Source organism: Episyrphus balteatus, chromosome 1 (genome assembly GCF_945859705.1).
Source record: "Episyrphus balteatus chromosome 1, idEpiBalt1.1, whole genome shotgun sequence".
NCBI classification, from domain to species: domain Eukaryota; kingdom Metazoa; phylum Arthropoda; class Insecta; order Diptera; family Syrphidae; genus Episyrphus; species Episyrphus balteatus.
In genome coordinates this window covers 46,259,766-46,272,502 of record NC_079134.1, presented here as the reverse complement: position 1 = coordinate 46,272,502, position 12,737 = coordinate 46,259,766, and the positions used below count along the sequence as shown (strand labels likewise).

Below are 12,737 nucleotides of genomic sequence, written 5' to 3'. Positions count from 1 at the left end.
ACTGTACGTTCATGCTTTATCGAAAATGTTGGCTATATTGCCCCATGAAAACCGTCAGATTATATGTTTTTCGTGTTCCTGATAAAATTCCATTCAGAATAAAAAAAAAAAAAATCGCGCTCGAGTATTTCGAGGTGACGTTTTTTTTTACAACTTTGTGCCTCTCCCATTTTCTTATGCCACGCTCAAATTGTCAGATTATTGAAATATACACTTTTCTGGATGAACTTAACCTACCATTTCTTAATCTGACGCGCTCGAGTATTTCCGAGGATCGATTTTTTTTTTTTACTAATCTGACGGGCTGCCTACAACGCAGACCACTGTATCAAGCTTTTATATTTGGTAGGAGTACATTACTGAGTAACAAGCTTTCTCCCCATATGATTTTCTGACGCGCTCGAGTAACGCGCGAAATCCCTTCCTGGGCTCCCCTACTAATTGCATACTTGATTTGGAGCTCAATTTGATTTCAGATGTTTGAAAAACGAATTTTTTTTTTTTTTTTTATATAAATTAATATAAAGCAGCCAAAATACAATGAAGCGTTAACACCAACTCAATTAATTTACTTTCGGAAAGTAGGAAAATTTAACTGTCTCTTCAAATTGAACCTATTCTATCACTTAAAAGAAAATTTTGGTTTGGTTTGTGTTATAGGTACCTATCACAAAAAAAAAACTTAAAGATTTTAGAAACTTTATATTAGATCAAATTGGTTTGATATGTTTTCACTTGGCTAACAATCTCGGCAAACAAAACGGCACAGTCTACGTTTTATAAGTTTTATCTTTGTTATTCTAAAACATTCGATTACACTGGTCAACAAAATTAAACTTTTTTTTGTTACAGAAACCAAGGTATACTTTTCTATAGGATTTTGGTGTGCTGAGCTCAAATCCGAAGTCAAAAAAATTCTACCACATCACGTTTTTGAGATAATCCCGTTAGAAAATCGAAAATGCCGCTTTTTTACCAGTTTTCGAGATTTTTTCTTAGCTTTTGGTTATTTGTTTTAAATAAATTTGTAACGGTTTCTAATAGAACTAAATCTTGTCTTTCAAAATCCGTTTGAATCTTTTAAAAATCTCTTATCTTCTTTGAGAAATCTGAAATTGAAATCAACGTGTTTGGTATATCTCATATTTATTTGCTTTTAATAGTATATCTCAAAATGTTCTTTGCCAATCGCTTTCAAATTTTGACACAACGTTTCATTTACATTCCAGTAAGTTCTTATCTTGTTTTTAACAAGAAAAAAATTATATTTTTCTCACTAGTAATTATTTAGTATAAGTATCTGACACGGTCACGCTTTGATGTATTTCACTGCTATTAACCACCTTCGCAAATTTAAAAACTTGCAAGATTCTAAATGGAACGTTGTGTCAAAATTTGAAAGCGATTGGCAAAGAACTTTTCGAGATTCGCAATTAAAAGTAAATAAACATGAGATATACCAAACACGTTGATTTCAATTTCAGATTTCTCAAAGAAGATAAGAGATTTTTAAAAGATTCAAACGGATTTTGAAAGACAAGATTTAGTTCTATTAGAAACCGTTACAAATTTATTTAAAACAAATAACCAAATGCTAAGAAAAAATCTCGAAAACTGGTAAAAAAGCGGCATTTTCGATTTTCTAACGGGATTATCTCAAAAACGTGATGTGGTAGAATTTTTCTGACTTCGGATTCAAGCTCAGCACCCAAAAAACCTATAGAAAAGTATATCTTGGTGTCTGTAACAAAAACCTTGTTGACCAGTGTTATAAGAAAAGTTAATTTTGGGGCGAAATTAACAGTAGGTACTTACCTATCTCCCATAGTAAGGGCTGGATATCTACTTTGTATAGAGTGTATAAATATCCAGCATTAAAAAATAGAATACTTTAACTGATACTTCGACGTTCTGAACAAAGTACTTGCCACTGAATCATGCAGTATACATTAAAACGACTCCACTACCCGTTGCAGGTTGCACTTGGCCATGTCCCAGAAAACCGCCAGAAAAAAACCGGTATATCGTATGCACTTTAAAAGCCCACCAATCGCATCATAAAATTGGTTAAAATTCTTAATCGACAACCCGCGTACAAACCTATAAGAAAAACTTCATCGACAAACCAATCTATAAAGAATCAACAAAAACTAAACGTCTGAGTATCTGTATGTATAAAGAATATAAAGAAAATCTCAAGAACCTGAACCTATGTCAGTGTCTCCCGTTCGCATGTCTTCACCTCGGAAGTCGCTAATTTATACATTTTGTTTATTTTTCGTTCAGATGCTCTTTTTCTTTTCCTTGAAATTCATGATTCCTACAATCCCATCCACATGTGTCGATACTACTTCTTGCTGGTTCGTGGTTCGTGTTTTCGGGCGCAGAGGGTACATGCTGCTGCGTCAGCCAGCTTCAGTAGAGCATGACCTCAAGAAGAGAAAAACACATGCAATGTAAAAAAGGGGAGTTCATTTTAAGTACATTTGCACCGAGAATGGAAGTAAAATATACTATTCCAATATCCATTATTTAAGTTTGTTAATTTTTTCCTGCAACATGTTGCTTTCCAGTTTATCTTTTTTTATCTCTATAGATAATGTATCTACAATTCCACATGTTTTGTTTATCTTTTTGTTTTGTTTATGTTTATTTCTCATTCTTTTTTTTTGAGTAAATTTTCTGCGATTGCTCACACTAACAAAGAGCTCACATCACAGCTGATTTTTTTTGTTTCATGCTCTGCGCAAGACCTTTTATTTGTAATTTGAGTTCATTTGAGAAATTCATTTTATTGATTCATCTGTTTGGAGACTTTTCTTTTGTTGACTTTGGAGACTAGTTGTTGTTTATAGGTAAAATAATAGCTTAAGCTGGATGCTGTCGTTTGAAAAAGGCCTCAGACTTTGAGAAGTTCAAATGTATCAAATGAAATTGGTATTTCTTTCTTCTGAATTATTGATAAGAAGGAATAAGATTGTTGTAATCATCACATTTTTGCTATTTTTTGGACCGGAAATAAGAAATGCTATTGATAACCAGTCCATTAGGTAATTAGGATTAATATATAAGCTCATGCAAGAAGCAGGTATTAAAGTACAAGGTTCATTGATATCACTCTCCAGGAAATAAGCCCATTATCTATAGAAATTGAATTGTGAGTTCCTTATGGATTTTTCGAGCTTTCTTCATTAAATCCTGAGCTTAAGGCTTCTAAAGTACATAGGGTCTTCTATTTTCTTAAAAAATCGATTTTTTAAAGGAAATTTTTGCAAAAAAAACTTTATTGTCGAAAGAAAAAATCAAAATCTTTCGAATGCTCATAGTTTTAAATTTTTCATGTATAAAGTACACTTTCTGTCAAAGATAAAAAAATAATTTTCTTCAAAATCTATGGATAAATTATAAAGGTATGACCATTTTTGTAACGATCAATATTTTCAACTTTTTCTGTTACTTTTTGAGTTTTTTTTTTTTTTAACATGAAAAGTAAGCTGAATTTGAAAATTTTTACCAAGTAAAAAAACAAATTCTTGATGTTTTTACTAAATGGTCTATTTTTATCCTTTGAGCATTTAAAGATATTGAACATGTAAAGTAGAAAAGAAGATACTTTATTTACATAATGGTCACAAAAATTGAATACGGCGAAAATTGGATAAAATATGGACTTTCAAAATCTACTGTTTTTGGTCTTTTTGAACCAAAAATACTCATATCTGTATATTTTATCCATAGATTTTGAAAAAAATTATCTGGAGTGACCCAGAAAAAATGTTCTAGTGTTTCTTGCTTATTTACTCAGCTTTCAGGCTCCGACTTTTCTGTTTTGATTATAGTCGTTTATTACTCAAGATAAAGCCCGAATACTAAGTATGCTGGGAAGAACAACAACAAAAAACTTTGAAAAATCATATCTCGAATACCTATCCATAAATATTTTTTTAGATAAGATTTTCGAGTTTTCTGGGCTCAAATCTATACAAAAAGTATAAACGCAGTTGGTGCGTGTCTGACTGACATATCGTCAGTCTTTAGTACCTGAAACACCCTGTTTAAGAAATAAGGTTCTAAAAAGATGATATAGTGATCGTGGGTGCCGTGGTTGATTTAAACAAATGTATTTATTTGCTTTTCTTAAAATGATATTTTATTATTTCAATTTGTAATAAATATTGTAACTTCAACTTCTGACGATCAAAACACAACTGGTGTCAATAGGTATCTTAAAAGAGAAGCAAGCAGCAAGTTGTGGGCGAGAATGCATTGCAGCTAAAAGTGCTGCATTGCATTCTGCGAATTTAAAGATAGATAAGATTCTTATTAAAAGCATTCTTATGAGAAGCATAAGAATTAAGAATGTGCTGACTCTATTTAAAGGGTCCGGATGTGACTCCTCCCCCCATAGATTCAACGGTCTCCGTTGAACAAGGATTAATTTTTAATTCAATAGTATTGCTTGCTTTTCCTTTAGATTTACATTTAAAATATAATTAAATTGTAATTATAATTAACATAATTAATACAAAAGTTAAACTTGAAGTTACCTTGTAGTTATTTTCAACATATTTTATATATTTTCTATTTTCAATATTCCTTAAATTTAAATCAGATAATGTAAAGTTACTAAATATTTTACTTGTATTGGTTATAAAATGCGGTATTACAAAAGTTTCATAATAAGTTTTCTGTTTTACACTTATTTCGAATTCTTTTAATTTTACTGTACAGTTTTCAATACTAATAATATTGTGATTTTTAATGACAATTTTTTGATCAATGCAGTCTTGATCAATTTCAATGACTTCCAGATTTTTAGTTACAATGGTGTGTTCGTTAATTTTTGTTATTGAAGTTTCTTTGTTACTTTTATAGTTACAAACATTATTTTCATTTAAAAGATTTCTTATACATTTGTTCGGAAATGGAATTAAATTATTTTTTAAAAGATTTTCTGTATTTGAGAGGTAAATTTTCATCTCATTTATGATTACAAATGTTATATCAAATTCAATTTCCATTGAATCTAGGTTTGGAATAGGTATAATGGCTGAATTATAAAATTTTTCTTTGCAAAATATCGGAATTGATACAACGAATATTATAAGATTATTTTTCAATAGCACAGCAGTTTTTATAAGTGGTAACATTTCAATAGTTATGTTATAATCTCTCATTTCATCAATATTAAACATATCGTGTTCTAGTAAGTTTATTTTTGATAACAAAATATTGTCTTTAATTTTAGAGATTTCATTTTTTAAATTACATGAGTACATGTAAAGCTGTAGGATCAAAGAGTTTTTGTCCGTCTTAAAAAGAATGTCTTCTGTCAAAGTCGAAATGTTTTTATAAAATTGATTCATTTTCACATCGTTTTCTATGATATGCTTTCTGATGGTTTCAAAATTCTGAATCATATTATTATTTATTTCAACTTGCTTGTTCGTTTCGTCAGTTAATTGTTTCATATTCTTTTCTACATTTTCCATAAACGAATATATTTCCTTAGAGTCTTCACTGTCCATAGTTCCTGCTAACAATTTCATACCGTTACCCCAAATATTTATTAAACCTCGCTTTTGGCGTGTAGTTTTCATGTAGTTTCTAAAGCAATACAGTTCTTGTTTTATTGAAATTATTTCTTTTTCAATAATTGTCATTCCGATTTCCATTACTGAATTACTTGTTTTAAGGGATTTAAAGCTTGTTTCAATTGCTTCTGTCGCCTCTAAATATTTTGATATGTTTACAATGTGTAAAAACTTATTGTAATGATCAATTATTTTAGTTTCTTCGAATCTGACAATGGTATACCCATTGTCATTATGAATTGGGGTAATGTCAATTCGTTGTCCGCTGATTAGAGGAACTAACAGCATTAGAATTGCCAACGTCATCATTTTGTCTGTAATGATAATTTTGGAATTTAGTTTTGCGTTTGACTTGGTTCTTATAAGATTTTTTTGGATGTTTGTCAGATATCAAATGATTTCCTGCTTGTTTATAGTTTTTTATATTTATATACTTAGGATTTGACTTCCCTATTCTATTATTTCTAACGAATTCATTTTCAAAATTAGTAACAGTTTCTCTGTTTTCGTTCAACTTATTTATTTTATTTGTTTTATTTGCATGTAATAACTTAGACAATGAGGTAATTTCCAGTGGCGTATTGAGGGGGGGGCTCAGGGGGCTCAAGCCCCCCCCAAGAATTCAAGATCATGTTTGTATTTAGCTGATTTCATCATAATGTACATGATTAACTGAAACTTGTTCGTAAATCTTAGAGATTAAGAGGCAGCACAGATGCTCGAGCCCCCTCCAAATTCTGAAACGGTTGTTTGGGTTTGTTTGAGTAAGAGCCTAAGCTGACTATGAGGGTTGGGATAATTTTTGTTTTTCGGATTTTAGTCCAATTCAGAATTCTTTATACCTATCATTTTTTAGTATTTTGACTTCCAATTACATCCTCGTTAAATTATTGCAAAACTTCTTATGCAATCTCAAAACGCCGTATTTGATCGTCTTAAGTATATTTACTTTTTTTTTAATAATATTTTTCTCAAAGATATTGGAAATAGAAATTTTTGATATCTCAAAATCTAAGTGGCAAACAGGTTTCTTTAAGAAAATTGCAGTTTGCGCTTCCGATTTGGATTGCTGTTGCTGTTTTAATCCAAATCGGAAGCGCAAACTGCAATTTTCTTAAAGAAACCTGTTTGCCACTTAGATTTTGAGATATCAAAAATTTCTATTTCCAATATCTTTGAGAAAAATATTATTAAAAAAAAGTAAATATACTTAAGACGATCAAATACGGCGTTTTGAGATTGCATATTACGAAAAAACATATATATTTCGGATTAAACATCAAAAAGAATTTCATTCAAAATTGGTTTTTCAGACTTTCACGTTCTGCATTTCACTTTTTGCGTATTCACTTGCCGAAAGTGAAATAGGTGTTCTGCATTTCTTCACTCATTTAGATTTTCTGATCGAATTCAATTCACTATGTTACTGTTCGTGAATTTGGGGGCCTTTTTCAATGAATCTGCAATTGCAGTAATTTCACTTTAGAAACAAAATAAAAACGGAAGATCCTTCAGTTTTGACAGTTAGAAGCAATTTCGAAGTTTTCGAATTCGATCGAAGTGAAGAATATTGATATTTCATTTCACGTGAAATTGAAAAGTGATTTGAATTCACTTTCGTTCGAATTGTGGAACATGGGCGTAATTAACGAAAATATTGATGAGTCTAGCTCAAAAACTCTTGACGTGATAGGAATAAATCTGTTAACAGTTTTGGATTCAGCCCATGACAAAGTTCGAACGAAATGAAGTGCTTTTTTTTTAAGGATGACACAACTTCTTGCTGTTTATGTAAAATGTTTGGGACACAAGAACTTTGAAAAACCACTAGGTACTCTGAATGTGAAAGGAGGAGAAAGTAGTACGAATCTGTCGAGAGCAGTATAATGCTACTATACAACTTTCAGTACCGCAGCACAGCGTTTAACTCTCGATCAAAGACTAATAAAAAGAAATGAAAATTTTTTCCCACATTTACCCTCTAAAAATTTTTGAAAAATTTTCCAGCCCCCTCCAAAATTTTTTCTGGATACGCCACTGGTAATTTCTTCCTCTGAAATAATATTGTTTATAAAGTCTATTGGCCTCATTTTCGTACTTGTATGAATTGTATTGTTGTATAAAACAACAGCTTTAAAAACTTTTTCATCAAGACTATCTTCGTTGCAAGGATCAGCATTAAACAGTCTTATGTGTTCATTAAATGTTGAATGCAAGCGTTCTATGTCAGCATTGCCAGTTTTCAAATAAGGAGTTGTGACATGAAGTTGAATGTCATATGAAGTTAAAAATTGTCTTATTGAAACTGTGTCTAGTTCGTTATCAGTAACGATAAGTTTTGGCTTTCCCAAATATTGCATTCGGGTTTTAAGTGCTTTTGTAATTGAAATCCATGTTCTGTCTTCTAAAAGGTCAGCCGTAGCATATTTGGTGAGTTTATCAATTGTTGTCAAATACATGACATTTCGCATAGGAAACCATATATCTACGTGAACAATATCGTTATGTCTTGTAGGGGTATCTGTTATATTAAATTTATGTTTTATAGGCATTCTGTCAAATTTAGCTGAGTTACATATGTTACAATTATTTATGAATTTTTGAATTTCTTTTTGAAGGTTTGGATAATAGTAGTTAGCTTTCATTTCTAAGAATATTTCGCTAATCCCCCTATGATTATTTTTCAAATGTTCATATTCAATGATTTTCAACAATTTTTCTTTATCGGTTAAATCTTCCAATACTTTACTAGTTTTCATTACTTTGAGATTTTTATTCTTTGAAAAATATTTTACGTAATTGTTTTGAAAAGTCAAAAACAATTCATTATCCTCACAAAATACAACTATTAAACCTTTTTCGGGTAATTGATTTCTCATTAATTCTAATAAATTGCTTTCAGAATTTATATACAACGTGGTTCGTATTTTCTTTTTAAAAATGATTTTTTTTGTCGTGGATTCCCTTATTGATTTTTTTAATACGAATTGGTATTTAAAAATATTCAGTGGTTTTTCAGTAATAGATATAAAATCGGCACTGTCAGTGTCTGCACTGTGCACGGTGTCAATTTCGTCATCAAAGATCTCGTTGAGATTTATTAAAACTTCATCTGCATTGTCGATCTTTTCATAGTTTATTCTGCTTAGCCCGTCGGCTACTACATTTTCTTTGCCTTTAATATACTCTATTATGAAGTCAAACTCATTTAATTTTATTTTCCAACGTTGTAATTTCATGTTGGGCTCTTTTAAGGAATTTAACCAAACTAATGGTTTGTGATCAGTTTTGACCACAAAACTTCTTCCATATAAGTAAGGCCTGAAATGTTTGGTTGCCCAAACAATGGCCAAAAGCTCTTTCTCTATTGTACTATATTTTTTTTCGTGATCATTCAGAGATCGACTTGCGAAACTTATAGCCTTATTATCTTGGGTTAAGACTGCCCCTAACGCATAGTTGCTGGCGTCTGTTACTAATGTGAACTTCTTTTTGAAGTCAGGGTGTACTAAAATTGGATCATTTTTAATTAGTTCTTTAAGCTTATGAAACGCAGCTATGAATTTTTTGTCTTTTTTATTGACTTTGGTATTCTTTTTCAAGTACTTAACAAGGTGATGAGCAACTTTAGAGTAATCTTTAATAAACCGTCTGTAATAACCTGTGATGCCAAGAAAACTTTTAATTTCTTTCTGATTACTCGGGAGTGGTATTTTGTCTATAGCTTCAACTTTTTTAGGATTAGTTTTAATGCCGTCAGGTGTAACCACGTGACCTAAAAATGCGGTTTCTTTTTTCATAAACTGACATTTATTCAATTGAATTTTTAGATTAGCCTCTCTTAATCGTTTCAAAATTTTGGATAGTGATTCCATGTGTTTTTCAATACTAGTTGAAAAAATCAAAATGTCATCCAGGTAAACAAGACAAATTTTGCCAATATATTCTTTTAATACATTGTTAATCAGTCTTTGAAATGTGGCAGGTGCATTACGCAATCCAAATGGCATACGAAGAAATTCGTAGTGACCATTGGATGTGGAAAACGCGGTCTTATGAATGTCGCTATGATGCATTTCAATTTGATGAAATCCCTTAGCGAGATCCAGCGTTGTAAAATACTGACATCGACCTAATTTATCAAATATCTCTTCGATATTTGGCATAGGCTGTCGGTCTTCTATTGTTATCTCATTTAGTTTTCGGTAATCGATAACTATGCGCCACTGTTTTTTACCTGAAAGGTCTTCTTTTTTGGGAACTACCCATATTGGACTATTGAAAGGACTATTAGACTCCCTTATTATACCCTGCTTAAGCATTTCTTCAATTTGTCTATCAACCTCATCTCTATGTACTTCCGGATAACGGTATAGTTTTGAATAAACTGGTAATTCATGTTTTGTATGTATGTGATGCTTTACTTCATTTGTAAACGATAAGTCATCATTTTCATTGTAAAATGTTCTTTTAAATTTCTTCAAAACACCGTAAAGTAAACCTTTCTCATGTTCACTTAAATGCTCGCTTTCAATAAATTCACCTATATTGTTATTGATTCCCACCTCATTATTAAAATTAATTTCTACTACATTTTCATTATTATATGCAAGATTGTCATAAATTTCTTCTTGTTTATCGAAATACAACTTAAGCACTGCTTTATTCAATATTAACTGCTGTTTAGGGTAATCTACAATTGCATTAAATCTTTTAAGAATATTATTACCTATTATTCCATCGTAGTTATTTTTGAGATCGTGTTCTAGAAACTCGCAAAAAACATCTTCGTTTTCATTGAATTCCTTGAAAACTGGAATTGAACACATTGTATTTAAAACAAAACTATCTCCGATCGATCTCACTGGTATGTGAACTTGTTTTTTCCATTTTGGATGACATATCTGAGGTTTAATGACACTGACTTCTGCGCCTGTATCAACAATAAAGTAAAGTTTTCTAATTTTAGTATTAATTATTATATAGGGAAGGTGTTTGGGCTCTCCATTAAAAAATTTCCCAATTCCATTGGTTCTGTAGATCGTGCACCACTGTTTTGTTGATTTCTACTTCTGTAGCCATTTCCTGTTCCCTGATTTTGGTTCAAATTGGAATTATTTCTGAAGGGGTTTCCATTTTGCTGGTTGACGTTAAAATTCTGATAATTTCTACTAGTACGCGTATTTCCTGACCCATAATTATCAAAAGGGTTTTGATGATTTCTATTTATGTTTCTGTAAGTATTTCCTGATACTTGGTTTTCGTTTAAGTTTTGATTATTCTTATTAATATTTCTATATGTGTTACCTGATTCCTGATTCTCATTAAAGTTTTGATTATTTCTGTTTCTAAACGTATTAGTACCTCTTTGGTATACAAAAGAGTTTTGATTGTTCCTACCTCTGTATGGATTTCCTGTTGATTGATTTTGATTCAAATTTAAATTATTTTTGATAACAGGACCAAGAATCGTATAACTTTGGTGACGCGCTTCTAGAATTATTTTGTAAGCGGCGTCTAAGTTACTTGGGTTTCTACTAAAAATTAAAGTTTTAGTAGGCTCTGGAAGGTTCTCTCTAAAAACTTTCAGAGCTATCCTGTTTACCTCATCAGTTGTGTAGTTTGTGTCACCATGTGATAGAATACGAATATGTATTCTACTGGTAATTTTGTTTATTTCATAAAAATACTTTTCAATAGTAGAGTCTACTCTACACATTTTCAATTTGTCTATTAAGGTGAAACTATTTTCTTTTTCACCGAAATTCTCAAGCAAAATTTCTTTGATTCTTTTCCAGCTTTCTATCAAGCCGTGTCTTTGGAGAACTGGACGTGTGCGTCCAACGCATTTATTTTTAAGGAAACCTATTAGAACTTTTTTGTTGTTGTCGTCAAAGCTGTCAATCGTAGGAACTAAATAGTCAACCTGCTGTAGAAAGTCCACTAAATGGTTTTTGTCAGTTCCGTCAAAGTCTTGTATGTTCTTAATACAATTAAGAATTAAATTCATATTTTCTACTGAATTAGCCATTTTTTTTTTTTTTTTTTTTTTTTTTTTTAACAAATCTTATAATAATGTGGAGAAAAAAAAAATTTATGATTATATTTTGAATAATGAATAATTTTTGTTTATATGTATTAACAAAAACATACACTAAAAGACAATTTAAAAATTCACTGGAGTCATTTGATTTCAAAACAGCTTAGCTAGCTATATTATTTTTTTTCTTCTTGCACTATGTATCTCTGTCAATATTTAAATAGGGTTTGCTTTTTTGTCTTACAATTTTGGATTGGAAACTTTGTCGCCTTCTTTTTCAAATAGACCATTTATTTTATGATCAGGTATTTATGAAATTCACTTATATTTCGTTATAAAATACTAAAATAAGAATTGTAACAACAAAAATTATAGTTCTGTTTTTTTTTTTTTTTCACTTCATTTGGGAAAACACATTAATGAATTGCTCATCAAATTTTATACACTAGGTAGATGGCATAGACTTTTTTTTTTATTTTATTTATTTTTCTTTCTTTTCAATTCTTTTTGGCACAGCTATGTTTAGTTAAAATATAATGTTTAATAATAATAATCACCATTTCCTGCATTTTCAATCCTATTTCGTGTTGAATTACATCTTTTGAGCTCATCCATCGCTTGGCAATAATTCTTTGTCACTTCTTCAAATTGGGATTTCGATTTTGGGCACAAATTTTTGTTGTTGTTGTTTGAGTGTGGTTTTGTTGTTTTTCTTTATATTTTTTTTTTTAATCCTCGTCGCCAGTGATCGTGGGTGCCGTGGTTGATTTAAACAAATGTATTTATTTGCTTTTCTTAAAATGATATTTTATTATTTCAATTTGTAATAAATATTGTAACTTCAACTTCTGACGATCAAAACACAACTGGTGTCAATAGGTATCTTAAAAGAGAAGCAAGCAGCAAGTTGTGGGCGAGAATGCATTGCAGCTAAAAGTGCTGCATTGCATTCTGCGAATTTAAAGATAGATAAGATTCTTATTAAAAGCATTCTTATGAGAAGCATAAGAATTAAGAATGTGCTGACTCTATTTAAAGGGTCCGGATGTGACTATATTGGTATCAGTTTAGGAGTTTTTTTGAAAACGATAATATTATCAATA

At 30.6% G+C, this 12,737-nt stretch overlaps 1 protein-coding gene across 2 annotated transcripts in view; it reads left to right on the top strand.

The window, feature by feature from the left end:
• The window catches only part of LOC129906730 (ATP-binding cassette sub-family G member 1), a 122,591-nt gene that overhangs the window by 93,859 nt on the left and 15,995 nt on the right, over positions 1 to 12,737 (top strand). The window lies entirely within an intron of this gene.